Here is a 20,590-nt window from a genome sequence, read left to right on the forward strand (position 1 = left end):
TTAGAACTTGTTCTCAACTGGCCTACCTGGTTAAATAAAGGTGAAATAAAAAATAAATGAAAGTGTGTGTATTGGCCCTTCAACACCACTTCCAGCAGAATCTGGTCTCCCATCCAGGGACCAACCAAGACCAACCCTGCTTAGCTTCAGAGGCAAGCCAGCAGTGGGATGCAGGGTGGTAAGCTGCTGGCTATATAGGGAATAGGGTGCCATTTGGGATGCAGCCTCTGTCTCTGTAGAAACAGAACAAAGCACATATAAACACCCTCCAAATGTTGTTTTTTCAACTTTCTAGAATGTCATAGATACAGTATTAAGTATTCAGGGGCATGTGGGTCCTATGTATAGACCTTGGCATGATTAAATGGAGTAAGAAGAATTCTAATTATCCTGAAAAGATAATGCTTCAATGAATGAATGTTTGACTCAAGCTAAACTCATACTTACAAATGGATTTACCAAACAATGAATCCACCCACACACCCTCTCTTCATCTTTCTTGTGGTTTACATGGTGCTAGCTCCAATCCTATCACACACACCACCACCAGAAATAGTTTATGACAAAAATCAAGTAAAGCAGGGTAGATTACAGAGCTGAGGCGTGGGGTATGGACAAGGATAGCAATTACTGTAATGGATGACTCAGGTGATAGGTGAAAAATCTGTTTATGTGCCATTCAGCAAGGCACTTAACCCTAATTGCTCCTGTATGTCGCTCTGTATAAAACAGTCTGCTAAATGACTAAAAAGTAAATTCCTACAAGCTACAACAGTACACTCGGCTCTCATTCTGCGTCAGTCAATGTTGCCCTCTATAGGGAGACATCAGACATTGGACTGCAAGTGCAATCCACCTCAATGAGTACTGGCTAAAACACATTTCTGATATTGAATATCTGTAGCTTTATTCCTCTGTAGTTCAGATATAGCATTGAACAATTTCTTCATAAAAACATTTATGTTAAAACCTTTTGGCAATAAATTGTGTGCTTGTGTTGCACAGTAAAATAAKGTTGTTTCCTGACGGATGGATTTATTGGTAACACACACAGGAAGTTCCTATTCTACCACAACAAACCGATGTGTGAGAGTTAATTTCTGATGTGAAACAAACTAAAGTGTGTGAAAATGGACGAGGAACAAACGGTAGGTTATACAGTATAACTTCTTATAGAATTTTCACTACTTTTAGATTCGCCAGAAAATATATATTGTCTTGTTGTGTCTAACCTAGCCATTATAGCCCAACCGGCCGTATGTTTTTTTTTAAGCCGCTCTGCCACAGGTGTGATTGAACGTTTTAATAATTGCGTGCAAAACAACGCTTTTCAAACGCAGATTTTTCACTGTGCTCTTGCCCATTTATTAGCAGCGAATATGAAACTAACCCATAGGCCGACAGATGGCGATTTTGAGTCATTTCATTTTACCATCCAAATGTATGGACCGGTTTGTACATTAAACATTCCATTCAGACTGCAAAGGCGAAAAAAAACAGGAAACATATGCATACATTCTTTATGAAACAACATTTTCCACCACCATGAATGTTTTATGTACGAACCGGACAACGGGGAATAGGTGTGTATAGCCGACTACATGGATTCCCTTTGGACGGTAAGATGAGACGACTCTATCTCCATCTGCCGGCCTTTGGGCTAAAACGAAACATAAGAATTCAATGGCAGATTTGACCATATGTCGCATAGGGACTGTATATTATTTATAATGAGGGATACCTGCAGACAATCGGATCTCTGAAATGAATGTCCCTCCCAAATGTAACATATTTGTACTCGACCCTCTCCCATACCCAAAATAATGATTAAAACAAAGTGGATTGCACAAAACATATCTACCGTTTACACTCACTCCTAGGAACAATAAAACAGTTTTAGAAACGGTTCTTTGCCATGTAATGCTTACAAAAGGAAGTAGCCAGAAGGTTAGCACTGCCTGAATCAAACATCTTATTTTTGCCGGTCCTTGAAAAAATTGCCTTTTATAAATGCATGTCATGCAATTCTAGGTCCTTTTACATGACTGGAGACAAGCAGAATCTTTTACAATACCACAACAAAGCATGACACCGAATGAGCACATGCTGCAGCACCGGAGACGTTTTTATTTATTTTTCAAGCTATTGTTAAAAAAGAGGATAGTCTATGTTTGGAACTGTGCTAAAGTTGTCTATCAAATGTAAAAGTTGAGCACAACAGAACCAGTTACAACTTAAGTATCATCATCAATGAATGAGAGAAAAAGCCATTCATTGTTTAACATAGCAGCCACATATCATCAGGTACAGTGCATTCTGAAAGAATTCAGACCCCTTGACCTTTTCCACATTTTGTTACATTACAGCCTTATTCTAAAATGTATTTTAAAAAATCTCATCAATCTACACAACACCACATAATGACAAAGCGAAAAACAGGTTTTTAGAAATTTGGATACCTTATTGTTTACATAAGTATTCAGACTCTTTGCTGTGAGACTCAAAATTGAGCTCAGGTACATCCTGTTTCCATTGATCATCCTTGAGCTGTTTCTATAACTTGATTGGAGTCAACCTGTGGTAAATTCAATTGATTGGACATGATTTGGAAAGGCACACACCTGTCTATATAAGGTCCCACACTTGACAGTGCATGTCAGAGCAAAAACCAAGCCACGAGGTCGAAGGACTGTCCATAGAGCTCAGGATTGTGTCGAGGCACAAATCTGGGGAACGGTACCAAAAAATGTCTGCGGCATTGAAGGTCCCCAAGAACACAGTGGCCTCCATCATTCTTAAATGGAAGAAGTTTGGAACCAACAACACTCTTCCTAGAGCTTGCCGCCCGGCCAAACTGAGCAATTGGGGTAGAAGGACCATGGTCAGGGAAGTGACCAAGAACCCGATGGTCAGTCTGACAGAGCTCCAGAGTTCCTCTGTGGAGATGGGAGAACCTTCCAGAAGGACAACCATCTCTGCAGCACACCGCCAATCAAGCCTTTATGGTAGAGTGGCAAGACAGAAGCCACTCCTCAGTAAAATGCACATGACAACCCGCAAAAGGCACCTAAAGGACTCTCAGACCGTGAAAAACAAGATTCTCTGGTCAGATGAAACCAAGATTGTAGAGGTCGACCGATTTAATCGGAATGGCCGATTTTAATTAGGGCCGATTTCAAGTTTTTTTAACAACCGGAAATCTTTTTTTTTTTTTTTTTTACACTTTTATTTAACTAGGCAAGTCAGTTAAGAACACATTCTTATTTTCAATGACGGGTAACAGTTGGTTAACTGCCTTGTTCAGGGGAAGAACGACAGATTTTTACCTTGTCAGCTCGGGGATTCAATCTTGCAACCTTACAGTTAACTAGTCCAATGCTCTAACCACCTGCCTCTCATTGCACTCCACGAGGAGCCTGCCTGTTACGCGAATGCAGTAAGAACCCAAGGTAAGTTGCTAGCTAGCATTAAACTTATCTTATAAAAAACAATCAATCAATCATAATCACTAGTTTAACTACACATGGTTGATGATATTACTAGTTTATCTAGCGTGTCCTGCGTTGCATATAATCGATGCAGTGCGCATTCGCGGGAAAAGGACTGTTGTTGCTTCAACGTATACCTAACCATAAACATCAATGCCTTTCTTAAAATCAATACACAGAAGTATATATTTTTAAACCTGCATATTTAGCTAAAATAAATCCAGGTTAGCAGGCAATATTAACCAGGTGAAATTGTGTCACTTCTCTTGCGTTCATTGCACGCAGAGGGTATATGCGATAATAATAAAAGTTTTGTTTTCGAAATGATAGTTTCCGGATTCGACCATATTAATGACCAAAGGCTCGTATTTCTGTGTGTTATGTTATAATTAAGTCTATTATTTSATAGAGCAGTCTGACTGAGCGATGGTAGGCAGCAGCAGGCTCGTAAGCATTCATTCAAACAGCACTTTCGTGCGTTATGCCAGCAGCTCTTCACTGTGCTTCAATCATTGCGCTGTTTATGACTTCAAACCTATCAAATCCGGAGATTAGGCTGGTGTAACCAATGTGAAATGGCTAGCTAGTTAGCGTGGTGCGCGCTAATAGCGTTTCAAACGTCACTCGCTCTGAGACTTGGAGTAGTTGTTCCCCTTGCTCTGCATGGGTAACGCTGCTTCGAGGGTGGCTGTTGTCGATGTGTTCCTCGTTCGAGCCCAGGTAGGAGCGAGGAGAGGAACTGAAGCTATACTGTTACACTGGCAATACTAAAGTGCCTATAAGAACATCCAATAGTCAAAGGTATATGGAATACAAATGGTATAGAGAGAAATAGTCCTATAAATACTATATTAACTACAACCTAAAACCTCTTACCTTGGAATATTGAAGTCTCATGTTAAAAGGAACCACCAGCTTTCATATGTTCTCATGTTCTGAGCAAGGAACTTAAACGTTAGCTTTTTTACATGGCACATATTTCACTTTTACGTTCATGTCCAACACTTTGTTTTTGCATTTTTTAAACCAAATTGAACATGTTTCATTATTTATTGTAGGCTAAATTGATTTTTATTTATGTATTGTATTAAGTTAAAATAAGTGTTCATTCAGTATTGTTGTAATTGTCATTATTACAAATAAATAAAACAAATCGGACGATAAATCGGTATCGGCTTTTTTTGGTCCTCCAATAATCGGTATCGGCGTTGAAAAATCATAATCGGTTGATCTCTACAAGATTGAACTCTTTGGCCTGAATGCCAAGCGTCACGTCTGGAGGAAACTTGGCACGATCCCCACGGTGAAGCAAGGTGGTGGCAGCATCATGCTGTGGGGATGTTTTTCAGACGCAGGGACTGGGAGGATTGAGGGGGAGATGAGTGGAGCAGAGTACAGCGAGATCCTTGATGAGCGCTCAGGACCTCAGATTGGGTGACGGTTCCCCTTCCAACTGGACAACGACCCAAGGCACACAGCCAAGACAACGCAGGAGTGGCTTTGGGACAAGTCTCTGAATGTCCTTGAGTGGGCCAGCCAGAGCCTGGACTTGAACCCGATCTAACATCTCTGGAGAGACCTGAAAAATAGCTGTGCAGCGACGCTCCCCATCCCACCTGAATGAGCTTGAGCGCGGATCTACAGGGAAGAATGGGAAAAACTCCCCAAATACAGGTGTGCCAAGCTTGTAGTGTCATACCCAAGAATACTCGAGGCTCTAATCGCTGCCAAAGGTGCTTCAACAAAGTAATGAGTACAGGGGTCTGAATACTTATGTAAATGTCATATTTCATATTTTTATTATTTTTACTTTGCAAAAATGTCTAAACCTGTTTTTGCTTTGTCATTATGGGGCATTGTGTGTAGATTGAGGGGGGGGGGGGGATGATTTAATCAATTTTAGAATAAGGCTGTAACATACATTTTGGGGGGGGAAAGTCAAGGGGTCTGAATACTTTCCGAATGCACTCTATGCACTTGTAATGCACTGTTTGGCCCTGTCCGGGGGTATCATCGGACGTGGCCACAGTGTCTCCCGATCCCTCCTGTCTCAGCCTCCCTCTTGTCTTCCTCCTGTCTTCTTGTGAACTACAATTCCGACGCGTTTATAAACATCCAATAATCGTCAGTGATGAGTGACTATGACTGCCAGTAAGACAGACGGGGATGGAACTGGGCCAGTGGAGCAGGCTCTGTCTCAGGTACAGTAAACCAAACGCACACACACTGAACAGCCAATCCCAGCACACTAGTCATTATCTCTGAGTGTGCATTGCATCTGTGTGGTGCGTTTGTGCATGTTTTCATGTGCTCACGTGAGTGTTTTCCTGTGTGAGTGTGTGTTCCACAGGACACATCAGTGATGATAGGGTCTCCTCAGTGTGTTCTGGCTCTGTGGATGCTGTTTCCTACCTGACCCCGCACCAGAGGAGGAGCAGGGGCTGATGAGCATGCCTAAGACCATGGCAATGTGCCACCTGGCCTTGGCAGACCTGCTCAGGGTAGGGACATAGGTAGCTGAGTATGGGGCACCTGTTGAAGCATGTTATATAATGTAAAAAAGACTTAAGGTCGGGATTCAATTCATAGCACAGCGTACTGGACAGCTGACAATGTGGCTTCCAAAATGACAAATTATATACAGACAGCAACCATCAGATTCTGTTCCAACACCCCCCTGAACCAACTAATGGGAAAGCCCCCACCCAATGGCCCAACTAGCAATTTAGACCAGTCCGAATGGCGGTCCCAATGGCACGCAAAAAAAGGGGGGCAGGGCTGGGGAAAAGACTGGTAAATATGTTAGGATGGTATTGTGCTAATCTCTCTGCCTGTCACATGCGTCCGCAATACATCAGTGCAACAATGTATCAATTCATCACCAGCCAATGGGATCACACCCTCGCACTGCACTTTTTCTCCTTTTAAACGTTCAATACAATTTGTTCTATGCTGTATTTTACATTTTGCTAAAGAAGTGCAAGCTGTCTTTTCTCATATAATATTTGTTCAGAAAATTCTCAAAATAATTGAGCTACAGTGTATTTGATTTCTGAATTGCTAGGTAGGATTATTTATTTTGCTATCACGAATTGGATATTCACATGAATGAGGATGAAACAACGTTTATTTACATATGTCTGGAAGGCCTCTGAAGGTGCATGCTTTTAACTGTTTATATAATCTAGTCGCTTCGTTGGTTTCATCTGTTTGTTAAATACATTTGAAGTCGGAAGTTTACATACACTTAGGTTGGAGTCATTAAAACTTGTTTTTCAATCACTCCACACATTTCAAACTATCGTTTTGTCAGGTCGGTTAGGACATCTACTTTGTGCATGACACAAGTCATTTTTACAACTATTGTTTACATACAGATTATTCAGTGGTGGGCCGTCAGGGCCTGCAAGGCCTTCTCTGCTGGCCTAAACATCATCAGAATATATATATTTTTTAAATATATTTTCCCACAAATATGTATTAAATTATTCCCCAGAGTAAGAGTTATACTCTTCATTTCATAGCTTTCCTCTTGGTTGCACTGCTTCCAGCCCCAGGTTGAGATTTGGAGGGCTGGTCTTTATGTTAGATCTTTTATCCAATCATATTCAGCCATCATGTGTTGCCAGGGGTCTAAAATCTGCCCTCAGGCCTTCAGAATCAACAGTGCGGGCGCTTGTAGCTTAAAGTGAATGGAAATTAAAATTTTGTGTCAACCAATCAGCGTTAGAGTTGGCTATTGTACGCCTGCTGGCTGGCTCCAGTGTTACACAGGAGCCAGCTAGCAGGCGTAGTGCGTCCACGTCTTTTGATTGGATTACCAATATTGAGAGGCAGGTCCTATGGGCAGGTCTATGCAGATCTAGGAAACTGAATTTGATAAACGAATTAATTCGCGTTCTACTAAGCTGTTTTTTCAACCCACAATGGCGGAAGGAGTAGAAGATATCGATTTGGTCGAGGATATAATTATAACGCCATTCTCAAGACGAACTTTTCAAGAAAAGTTAGACATTGTAAGGAGAGGTCGCCGTGCCAGCAAAGCTGTCACGGCGGGAAGGGTTCGTTCGCTCGCCACTTTCAAGTTTCAACTACGAGCGCTGTCAATTGCTCACAGCTCGAGAAGCACTGCAAACTGTACTGCTGGAATGCCTATTATTTGCAAGTGATCGATTTGGTGTTTGGAGCACACTGGCTTTGGCACAACTTGAGTTGTCTGTTAAACACTGTTTACCCAAAATGTCAATTTGTCAATTTCAAGTGACGCAACGCCTGGTTATACTGCGTTTCTGTCTAAATGTATAGTGTCTAGAGCCATGGCATAAATGATGGTAATAAGAGGTGGATTAATTCGGGTGGGACTGTGTAGTACCTCACTGAAGGCCTAGGCCCAGGCCCACGGCAGCCGCCACTGAGATTATTTCACTAATAATTCACTGTAATCACAATTCCAGTGTGTCAGAAGTTTACATACACTAAGTTGACTGTGCTTTTAAACAGCTTGGGAATTTCAGAAATTATGTCATGGCTTTAGAAGCTTCTGATAGGCTAATTTAGATCATTTGAGTCAATTGGAGGTGTACCTGTGATGTATTCAAGGCCTACCTTCAAACTCAGTGCTTCTTTTGCTTGACACTGGGAAAATTAAAAAGAAATCAGCCAAGACCTCAGAAAAAAAAATTGTGGACTTCACAAGTCTGGTTCATCCCTTTGGGAGCAATTTCCCAAAATCCTGAAGTACCACGTTTATTCTGTACAAACAGTAGTACGCAAGTATAAACACCATGGGCCACGCAGCCGTCATACTGCTCAGGAAGGAGACGCGTTCTGTCTCCTAGAGATGAACGTACTTTGGTGTGCGAAAGTGTGCAAATCAATCCACAGAACAACAGCAAAGGACCTTGTGAAGATGCTGGAGGAAACGGGTACAAAAGTATCTATATCCACAGTAAAACGAGTCCTACATTGACAAACAACCTGAAAGGCCGCTCAGCAAGGAAGAAGCCACTGCTCCAAAACCGCCATAAAAACCAGACTACGTTTTGCAACTGCACATGGGGACAAGTCCTCTGAGAAATGTCCTCTCGTCTGATGAAACAAAAATAGAACTGTTTGGCCTAAATGACCATCGTTATGTTTGGAGGTAAAGGAGAGGCTTGCAAGCCGAAGAACACCATCCCAACCGTGGAGCACGGAGGTGGCAGCATCATGTTGTGGGGGTGCTTTGCTGCAGGAGGGACTGGTGCACTTCACAAAATAGATGGCATCATGAGGTAGGAAAATTATGGTGATATGTTAAAGCAACATCTAAGCATCCCGTCAGGCAGCTTACAAAGCTTGGTCGCAAATGGGTCTTCTAAATGGACAATGACCCCAAGCATACTTCCAAAGTTGTGGCAAAATGGCTTAAGGTCAAAAAAAGTCAAGGTATTGGAGTGGCCATCACAAAGCCCTGACCTCAATCCCATAGAACATTTTTGGGCAGAACTGAAAAAGCGTGTGCGAGCAAGGAGGCATACAAACCTGATTCAGTTACACCAGCTCTGTCAGGATGAATGGGCCAAAATTCACCCAACTTATTGTGGGAAGCTTGTGGAAGGCTACCCGAAACGTTTTACCTAAGTTAAACAATTTAAAGGCAATGCAACTAAATACTAATTGAGTGTATTTTTACTAGGATTAAATTGAAATGTATTTGGCTAAGGTGTATGTAACCTTCCGACTTCAACTGTATGTATTTCACACATTAGCGACAGGTTCTCTTATTCATTGTTAGCCTAGATTATTGTAATTTGTACTCATTGTACATTGTGTAATTAAGAGTGAACATTGTGGTGCGGTCTTATCTGTGGAACGGAGGAATGTTGCTGTTGGTCTGCAATCCTTTGGTCTCTGACTACCGGGACATCACTTGCAATGTTCCATTTTATATTGAATATTTGTGAGAGTAGGTTACATGGCTGGGCTGAAATGCATGTGATTACAGAGGTGCTAGAGTTTCCACTTGCTCTTTTCTGTGGTAATAAAAACATCTGAGAGAATTCCAACCTCCTAAGAAGGGCCCATAATGACAGACTTGAATGAAGTCTATGAGTTCCAAGCAGTAGCCCGTTATGTGAATAGTTAGTAAATGGCCTCTTATTTGGGGAAGTCTTCTCTGTGGGACATTGCAAGGGTCAAGTGTCCTAAATTCTGTCTGGTCCTCCTCCCTGTCTGTGTGCCAGATGGGAACAATTTTAACCTGAGGAGGTGGTACAGGATCATGCAGTCTTCCCTGACCACAGACAGAGACAGCAGGACAACATAGCCAGGTGAGTCACCTCTCATTTTTAACTGGTTCTTTCAATGTTCTCTCTCAAAAGTTGGCTGTGCAGAGCCTGTGGTCTAGTGGTAAAGCATAACATATCGTCACATATACTTCTCCCCACAGGAAACTAGGGTTCAATTCCTGTCTACCCTTTCTACTGTGTTTCCCCCTTCATCCATCTTCTCTATTTCACAACTTTTTGTATAAAGTGGAATAAAATACATGTTCAAATATGTCGCCTGTAAACATTTTTTTTTTTAAATGTCCCCAGAAACCTCACTAGCCTTTGAAGAAAGACAAGTTGATTGTCCTCAAAAAGAGACGAATGTGCCACTCATATCAGTCTGTTCAGACCCAAAACAAAAAGAGCTGCCTCATGTCCACTATTTACGGTGTATGGCAAATGGACTGTAAAGAGCTGGTACAAAACATTAGCATGTTGTTTGTATCTACACTTACTGGCCTATACAGTTCCTTCAGAAACTATTCACACCCCTTGACTTTTTCCACATTTTGTTGTGTTACAGCCTGCATTTCAAATTGATTAAATTGAGATTATTTTGTCACTGGCTTACACACAATACTTGGTAACACTTTACTTGACACCCGGTGTCAGAACACATTATGATGCGGTCATAATCATGTCATAGTGTCATAACAGCTGACATAACTTATCATGACCTGATATAATAGGGTCATAACACTGTCATGACCCATATTTACACCTTTTGTGACATACTTTTGTATATAAAGTGCATGTGAACACCCCTTCAAGTTAGTGGATTTGGCTATTTCAGCCACACCCATTGCTGAAGGGTGTATCAAATCGAGCACACAGCCATGCAATCTCCATAGACAAACATTGGCAGTAGAATGGCCTTACTGAAGAGCTCAGTGACTTTCAATGTGGCACCGTCATATGATGCCACCTTTCCACCAAGTCAGTTCGTCAAATTTCTGCCCTGCTAGAGCTGCCCCGGTCAACTGTAAGAGCTGTTATTGTGAAGGGGAAACATCTAGGAGCAACAACGGCTTAGCCTCGAAGTGGTAGGCCACACAAGCTCACAGAACAGGACCGACGAGTGTTAAAGCGCATCTGTCCTCGGTTGCAACACTCACTACAGAGTTCCAAACTGTCTCTGGCACAATAGCTGTTCGTTGGCAGCTTCATGAAATGGGTTTCCATGGCCGAGCAGCCATGGCAGCCTAAGATCACCATGTGCAATGCCAAGCGTCGGCTAGAGTGGTGTAAAACTCGCTGCCATTGGACTCTGGAGCAGTGGAAATCTGGGTTTGGCGGATGCCAGGAGAACACTACCTGCCCGAATGCATAGTGACAACTGTAAAGTTTGGTGGTGGAGGAATAATGGTATTGGACTGTTTTTCATTGTTTGGCTTAGGCCCCTTAGTTCCAGTGAAGAGAAATCTTAATGCTACAGTATACAATGACATTCTAGACGATTCTGTACTTCCAACTTTGTGGCAACAGTTTGGGGAAAGCCCTTTCATGTTTCAGCATGACAATGCCCCCGTGCACAAAGCGAGGTACATACAGAAATTATTTGTTGAGATTGGTATGGAAGAACTTGACGGCCCTGCACAGAGCCCTGCCCTCAACCCCATCGAACACCTTTGGGATGATTTGGAACGCCGACTGCGAGCCAGGTCGGGCACTAATCGCCCAACATCAGTGCCCGACCTCACTAATGCAGTTGTGGCTGAATAGAAGTCTCCACAACAATGTTCCAACATCTAGTGGAAAGCCTTCCCAGAAGAGTGGAGGCTGTTATAGCAGCAAACAGGGGACCAACTCCATTTTAATGCCCATGATTTTGGAATGAGATGTTTGATGAGCAGTAGTCCACATACTTTTAGTCATGTAGTGTATATTGCATTTATTTTATGGCTGGTTATGACACCTACAACAGGTCTAAATGTGTCATGAGTGTTATGACCATWTTATAACGTGTTATGTGTGTCAAGTAAAGTGTTACACAATACCCCATAATGTCAAAGTGGAATTATGTTTTTGAAAATGAAAAAATGAAAAGCTGAAATGTCTTGAGTCAATACGAATTCAAACCCTTTGTTATGGCAAGCCTAAATAAGTTCAGGAGTAAAAATGTGCTTAACAACTCACAAGTTGCATGGACTCACTAGTAGTGTATAACATACAATTATCTGGAAACCGCTCAGGGATTTCATGGTGACTTCAGAACAGTTACCATTTAATGGCTGTGATAGAAGAACTGAGGATGTATCAACAACATTGTAGTTACTCCACAATACTAACCTAATTGACAGAGTGAAAAGAAGGAAGCATGTACAAAATACAAATACTGCAAAAATAAAATGTGGAGCAAATCCAATACAGTACCACCTCCAAATTTTCAATGATAGCGGTGGCTGTTATGATGTTATGGGTGTATTTGTAATCGCTAAGGACTGGGGAGTTTTTCAGAATAAAAAATAAACAGAATGGAGCTAAACACAGGCGCAACCTGGTTCAGGCACTGTTATGTGTCCTGCTTTTGCTAATCTCGCTCTTCTCCACCCCAATTTCCCTCACCCCCCGTTTCCCTCTCCCACTAACCACACTCTTTTCCGTCACCCTCCCTCTCCCCTCACCTTCTCCAACTAACCACACTCTTTTCCCTCACCCTCCTTCTTCCTTTTCACCATCATCCCTCACCCTCTCATGCTAACCACACTATTTTCCCTCACCCTCCCTCTCCCCCATCCTCACCTTCTCCAGGTGTTGCGGAGCAGCTACAGATGAGTTTCCAGAAGCTGTCTGGTTCCCCTGCGGCCGCTACATCCTCCGGGCCCAGCCTGCACCACCAGACCGTGGAGAGCAACCCTCCAGCCCTCCAACCTAAAATACTGGCACCCAGCCCTGAGGGCCTGCAAGCCCAGGTAAAGCCCAGTGCCCGGTTGCATGAAACGCCTTAGGTAGAGTCAGTGATGAACAATGTAGACCTCCCTTACCCTGAAACACTTCGCCTAAACCAAAACAGAGGTGATGGTGTCATCCTAACTGATGTTGTATACAACAGCGATAGCCTTCAGACAGACACGGTGCCCAGTTCCCAGACTGCTGAGAGCTTGTGGCGGTTGTATGTGCTGGGTGAAGGAGAGGGGCCATGCAGGCCTGTGTGTTCTCTCCTCTGATGGGGGATGTTTTCCCTGTCAGCACTGTTCAAATCTACCAAGCTACCCTTTCCCCTCCGCTTTCTATTCCACCTTACTCATTCTATTTCTTGGAGTTGTGGAGAGTGACTCCCTTCTAACCTGTCGTGTCACAGGGGTTCTTTCACTGTATAGGGCCCATCTTCACCATCTCGTTTAAATCTAGTTTCAGCTACATAAATAGTTCCCCCCCACATATAGGTAGTAGGAATGATGACGCTTTAGAAAAAAAGTTAATTGTTGCGGCCATGTAGAGATTTATAAATATACATGTATAAACAAAACGGCCCAGACACGTGCTCTGTTTAAATATGGTCTGGATGAGAGGACCAGGATGTCTGTCGTATGCTGTTTACACACTGGTTATTTGTCACATGCACAAGGAAAGGAGCAAACAGGCAAGTGAGACAAACCATTGGCAAAGAGGCACTCTGCTTTTAGGAGTCCACTGTTCAATCTCCTTTGCTTCATGAAAGTTATATTCAACTCTTTCAGATTGGTCTGTAGGCACAACTCACCGGTATTGTGCTCCACTTAGCACAGGGCAAGAGTAATGTACTTTTTTACTCATTTAGCAGACTCTCTTATACAGAGTGACTTACAGTAATGAGTGCATACATTTTGTACTTGTCTCCCGTGGGAATCGAACGCACAACCCTGGCGTTGTAAGCGCCATGCTGTACCAACTGAGCAACACAGGAAGACTACATTGAGTAAAGTCATACCGTATTAAAAAACTAAATCACGACAGCTGTGAGGGAAACAGGAAGTTTTGGTACAATTTTATGAATGCTGAAACATACAGTTCATTTGTTCGTTCGACATGGTGGGATCTTTTTGTGTCTGTAAAATTAATTCTGTGAGAAATGGCGGTGGAAAGTAAACTTGGAGTCACAATGATATGGTGTGTGTGTGTGTGGTCCTCCCACTACGCCTCTGGAAACCATATGCAGTTTATTACAGAGCTTTCAGAAAGTATTCACACCCCGGGACTTTTTCCACATTAAAATGGATTACATTGAGATTGTGTCACTGGCCTACACTCAATACCCCATAATGTCAAAGTGGAATTACGCTTTTTGAAATGTTTACAAATTAATTAAAAATGAAAAGCTGAAATGTCTTGAGTCAATTAGTATTCAACCCCTTTGCTATGGCAAGCCTAGATACGTTCATGAGGAAAAATTTGCTTAACAACTCACTCTGTGATTCACTGTGTGCAATAGTAGTGTATAACATGATTTTTAAATGACTACCTCAACTCTATACCCCACCCATACAGTACCAGTCAAAAGTTTGGACATACCTACTCATTCCAGGGTTTTTCTTTTTCTTTTTGCTATTTTCTAAATTGTAGAATAATAGTGAACACATCAAAACTATGACATGACAAATATGAAATCATGTAGTGACCAAAGTGTTAAATCAAAATATATTTTATATTTAAGATTCTTCAAAGTAGACACCCTTTGACAGCTTTGCACACTCTTTGCATTCTCTCAACCAGTTTCATGAGGTAGTCACCTGGAATGCATTTCAATTAACAGGTGTGCCTTGCTAAAAGTTAATTTGTGGAATTTCTTTCCTTCTTAATACATTTGAGCAAATCAGTTGTGTCGTGACAAGGTAGGGTTGGTAAACAGAAGATAGCCCTATTTGGTAAAATACCAAGTCCATATTATGGCAAGAACCACTCAAATAAGCAAAGAGAAACACCAGTTCATCATTACTTTAAGAAATGAAAGTCAGTCAATCCAGAAAACTTCAAGAACTTTGGAAGTTTCTTCAAGTGCAGTCATAAAATCCATCAAGCGCTATGATGAAACTGGCTCTCATGAGGACCGCCACAGGAAAGGAAGACCCAGAGATACCTCTGCTGCAGAAGATAAGTTCATAAGAGTTACCAGCCTCAGAAATTGCAGTCCAAATAAATGCTTCACAGTGTTCAAGTAACAGACATCTCAACATCAACTGTTCAGAGGAGACTGCGTGAATCAGGCTTTCATGGTTGAATTGCAGCAAAGAAACCACTACTAAAGGACACCAATAAGAAGAAGAGACTTGCTTGGACCAAGAAACACGAGCAATGGACATTATCTGTCCTTTGGTCTGAGTCCAAATTTTAGATTTTTGGTTCCAAACTCTGTGTCTTTGTGAGACGCAGAGTAAGTGAACATGATCTCCGCATGTGTGGTGCCCACCGTGAAGCATGGAGGAGAAGGTGTGATGGTGCTTTGCTGGTAACACTGTCAGTGATTGATTGATTTAGAATTCAAGGCACACTTAAGCAGCATGGCAACCACAGCATTCTACAGCGATATGCCACCCCATCTGGTTTGCGCTTAGTGGGACTATCATTTGTTTTTCAACAGGATAATGACCCAACACACCTCCAGGCTGTGTAAGGGCTATTTGACCAAGAAGGAGAGTGATTGAGTTCTGCATTAGATGACCTGGCCTCCACAATCACCCGACCTTAACCCAATTGAGATGGTTTGGGATGAGTTTGACCGCAGAGTGAAGGAAAAGCAGCCAACAAGTGCTCAGCATATGTGGGAACTCCTTCAAAACTGTTGGAAAAGCATTCCAGGTGAAGCTGGTTGAGAGAATGCCAAGAGTGTGCAAAGCTGTCAACAAGGCAAAGGGTGGCTACTTTGAAGAATCTAAAATAAATATTTTGATTTATTTAACACTTTTTTTGGTTTCTACATGATTCCATATGTTATTTCATAGTTTTGATATCTTCACACTTTTTGTACAATGTAGAAAATAGTAAAAATAAAGAAAAACCCTTGAATGAGTAGGTGTCAACTTTTGACTGATACTGTAAAATTATCTGGAAACCGCTCAAGGATTTCACCATGACCCCAATGGTGACTTCAAAAGAGTTATAGTTTAATGGCTGTGATAGGACAAAACTGAGGATGGATCAACAACATTGTAGTTACTCCACAATACTAACCTAATTGACGGAGTGAAAAGAAGGAAGCCTGTACAGAATACAAATATTCCAAAACATGCATCCTGTTTGCAACAAGGCACTATAGTAATACTGCAAAAAATGTGACACATCAATTCACTTTTTGTCCTGAATACAAAATGCTATGTTTGGGCCAAAACCAATACAACACATTACTGAGTACCACTCTTCATATTTTCAAGTATAGTGGTTCCTGCATCGTGTTATGGGTATGCTTATAATGCTTAAGGACTAGGGAGTTTTTCAGAATAAAAAATAAACGGAATGGAGCTAAGCACTGGCAAAATCCTAGAGGAAAACCTGGTTCAGTCTGCTTTCCACCAGACACTGGGAGATGAATTTGCCTTCAGCAGGACAAAAACCTAAAACACAAGGCCAAATCTAGACTGAAGTTGCTAACCAAGAAGACGGTGAATGTGGTCGAGTTAGTTTTGACTTAAATCTACTTGAAAATCTAGATCAAGACCTGAAAATTTCTGTCCAGCAGTGATCAACAACCAATTTGACAAAGCTTGAAGATTTTCTAAAAGAATAATGGCAAATGTTGCACAATCCAGGTGTGTAAAACTCTGAGTGACTTACCCAGAATGACTCACAGCTTTAATCGCTGCCAAAGGTGCTTCTACAAAGTATTGACTCGGGTGTGAATACTAATGTAAATGAGATCTGTATTTCATTTTCAAAAAATGTGCTAACATTTCTAAAAACGTTTTCACTTTGTCCTTATGGAGTATTGTGTGTAGATTGGTGAGAATAATTGTTTTAATCCATTTTGAATTCAGCCTGTAACATCAATGTGGAATAAATCATGGGGCATGAATACTTTCTGAAGGAACTGTAGGCTACACATTAAATAAATTGAACTTCACACGCTGGTGAAAGTGCACAGTGATGGAGCTTGATGCTCCTTTCCAATAAATATCCAGGGTCTTATTCTGGTGGCATGATGATCGATGCTTGAAAACTTCAGCGAAGGAAATTGTGTGTAGTACATCGTCAAACACTGATTATTATCCACAGCAAGTCTGTTTGGCGGAAACACACCACTGGTGCGAAAATGTGCATATTTTCTTATAATCGCTTGAAAATCTGGTCGCCAATTGGATGGAAACCTAGCCAACGTCATTGAGTTTTTCTGCAATGTTTTGTTTCCCCCTCAGGTTTTGTAAGAACCACTATGCGGAGATGGAGGCCACTCTCCCCAGGATGTACAAATGGCTACTGGACCGGTTCTCCTTCTTGCTGGGGGTGAAACCTGACTTTGTGTATGGAAAAAGTACTGAAGGTGGAGAGGCATTTCCTCAGGAGCAGCAAGCCCTGGGCTAGAGCTTTAACTACGCCCACAAAGACACCGCACAGAAAACAGGCCAACGGCAAACAAACCAGAAAAACAACTTTGTTCTCTAGGCAGCTAAAGAGAGTGACTTCATCGGGACCAACTACTATGGATTGTTACTGTGCCATAATGGCATGCTGACGGATTACTTTCGTTTTTGTCTCGATGCAACATGATTGAGTGTTTATGCCTTTTTGTACAAATTGCCTCACCGCATTGCCAAGAATGAATGGCAATGCTCCTGTGGATTATAATGCAATTACGATGCGATATGATGTTTATGAACATGCTGTACTTTCAGTTATATTAAACTATATTTTCTGTTATTACAATGTTATACGTGAACCTTTGTCCCAGCTATGAATCTGAGGTTCATAAAAATCTGACATTTATGCACATACGGCTTTGCAACTCTGTTAATTAGGGAATACCTGACATTTTAGGCTAAGACTACAGGCTGCCAATTTGCGTGTTACTTTAGTTTTGAGTGTGATGGACAGGTAATGGGTGTTACCTGCCATTAGGGGTTTTGGACTGCTTTGTCCCAATGCGCAGGCACTTCTAGGAAACTTTGTAGAAGCACCTATGGCAGTGATTACAGCTTTAAGTCTTGGGTATGTCTGTATCAGCTTTGAGTCATCTTGGGTATGTCTGTATCAGCTTTGCACATCTGGATTTGGGGATTTTCTCTCATTCTTCCTTGCAGATTTTCTCAAACTCTGTTAAGTTAGATGGGGAGAGTGGACAGCAATCTTCAAGTCACTCCAGATCATCACCAATCCTCCACCAAATTTCACAGTGGGTGAGAGACCTGGAGAGGCCTACAAGCCACAGTGTCTCGCACCCACTGTGGAATTTGGTGGAGGATCTGTGATGATCTGGGGGTTCTTCAGCGAGGCTGGAATCAGGCAGATTTGTCTTTGTGAAGGATGCATGAATCAAGCCACGTACAAGGTTGTCCTGGAAGAAAACCTGCTTCCTTCTGCTCTGACAATGTTCCCCAACTCTGAGGATTGGTTTTTCCAGCAGGACAATGCTCCATGCCACACAGCCAGGTCAATCAAGGTGTGGATGGAGGACCACCAGATCAAGACCYTGTCATGGCCAGCCCAACCTCCAGACCTGAACCCCATTGAAAACCTCTGGAATGTGATCAAGAGGAAGATGGATGGTCACAAGCCATCAAACAAAGCCAAGCTACTTACATTTTTGCTCCAGGAGTGGCATACAATTGGAAATTCTGAACATCGCTCCCCATGATGGCTGTCTTTCGGAATGTGTTCCCACCTATAAATACCTTGGAGTTTGGTTAGATGATCATCTCTTTTAAAACTCATAACTGAGATGGCAAAGAAGCTGAAATTGAGAATTCGATTTTTTTATAGAAATATATCTTGTCTGTCATCAGAGCACAGAAAGGAAATTGTACAGGCCACTTATGTCAGTGCTTGATTATGGTGATGTTTTATATATGCATGGATCAGCATCAGTACTGAAGAAATTGGATGCAGTGTATCATGCAGCGTTGCGCTTTGTTACTGGTGCAAACTTTTGCACACATCATTGCCTTTTATACACTTTGGTTGGCTTTTAGAAGGGCCAGACACTGGTTGATATTTGTCTATAAAGCTGTCTTGCAGAAACTTCCTAATTATTTTAACTCAAAAATCCAGTGGTCAAACAGAATTTATCAGACTCGGTCACAGGACATGCTAGTGCTAGAGATAACCCGGATTCACTCTGAGTTAGGCTAAACGGCATTTGAATATCATGCTCCACACTCATGGAATGAATTGCAGTGAGAACTCCAGTTAGATGTTTTGGTGCCTGTAAGACAGTTTAAATGCACATTACATTAACTTTTTATTATAAACTGTAATTGCTTTTTGTAATAAACTAATTGCTTTTTGTAATGTGTTTTTCTTATAGAAGTGTATTTATTTTAATATTTTTCATCTCCGTCTTGTACCTTTTTATATGTTCTCATTTTGTTTGGTTTTAAATTCTTATTAATTGCTGTGTTTGTATTGTTGTATCACAGGGCACAACTGTAAAAGAGTCTCTGTCTCAGCTTGTTTCCCCTGTTTAAATAAAGGTTAATAAAATAAAGTCACCCAACATCAATGTGAAAAACTGATGGAGAGCATGCCAAGACGCATGAAATCAGGGTTATTCTACCAAATATTGATTTCTGAAATATCTTCCTAAGTTAAAACATTAGTATTGTGTTGTTAAAAATGAAATGAACTTATTTTCTTTGCATTATTCGAGGTCTGACAACACTGCATATTTTTTGTAATTTTCTGCAAATAAAATGCTCTAAATGACAATATTTTTACTTGGAATTTGGGAGAAATGTTGTCAGTAGTTTATAGAATAAAACAAAAATGTTAATTTCACCCAAACACATACCTATAAATAGTCAAACCAGAGAAACTGATAATTTTGCAATGGTCTCTTAATTTTTTCCAGAGCTGCATGTGGGAACTCATTCAAGACTGTTAGAAAAGCATTCCTCATGAAGCTGGTTGAGAGAATGCCAAGAGTGTGCAAAGCTGTCATCAAGGCAAAGGGTGGCTACTTTAAAGAATATAAAATATATCTTTATTTGTTTATTACTTTTATGGTTACTACATGACTTCCTGGTTTTGATGTCTTCACTACTATTCTACATTGTAGAAAATAGTAAAAATAAAGGAAAACCCTTGAATGAGTAGGTGTGTCCAAACTTTTGACTGGTAATGTATTTTTGAAATATATTTTTTTACCATTTTACCCCTCCCCCAGCAACTTCACTAACTCATCTCCAGTTCCACATCCCAACCCTCGGTTTCCATCCTCTCCTCCCACCTATCTCTGCTGGCCACCCTCTTCATATTTCTATGCGCCATATATCTTTCAACTATGTCGTGATGTTTCACATACAATTTGAATCTAAATCAAATAGAATCCAACAATTGCGAGTTGAAGATAAATCATTTTACTAAGAGTATTAGTATATAAGCAATTGACTGACCAGGTCTCTCCAAATCTCCCAACAATGCCATTTCTAGGGTAAATTTTAGATAAATGTTATGTTTTTTCAGCCATTCCTGAACCTGAGACCAGAAGCAGGCTACCTGAGGGGAATACCAAAACAAATAGTCTATTGATTCTGTATCCCCACAACAAAATCTGCAGAGCTGTGATGGTTGTATGCCTCAAATATTCAACGTTTTGTTGGTGACAAGAATTTTGTACAATCATTTTAGCTGAAAAGCACAAAGTGTTGAATCTTGCGTTGTTTTACA

At 41.3% G+C, this 20,590-nt stretch overlaps 1 long non-coding RNA gene across 4 annotated transcripts; it reads left to right on the top strand.

Moving 5' to 3' along the window:
- The first annotated feature begins 1,038 nt into the window (after positions 1–1,038).
- On the top strand, positions 1,039–20,014 carry LOC111954609 (uncharacterized). Of its 4 annotated transcripts, none has more exons than XR_002876004.2 (6): positions 1,039–1,148; positions 5,618–5,689; positions 5,839–5,989; positions 9,713–9,799; positions 12,551–12,711; positions 17,125–20,014. It is a non-coding gene; the product is annotated as an uncharacterized lncRNA (long non-coding RNA). The 4 variants fall into 4 exon arrangements; XR_002876006.2 differs by having other exon boundaries at positions 5,869–5,989; XR_002876005.2 differs by having other exon boundaries at positions 5,618–6,001.
- The last annotated feature ends 576 nt before the right edge of the window (positions 20,015–20,590 follow it).

Source organism: Salvelinus sp. IW2-2015, linkage group LG28 (assembly GCF_002910315.2).
Source record: "Salvelinus sp. IW2-2015 linkage group LG28, ASM291031v2, whole genome shotgun sequence".
Lineage (NCBI taxonomy): Eukaryota > Metazoa > Chordata > Actinopteri > Salmoniformes > Salmonidae > Salvelinus > Salvelinus sp. IW2-2015.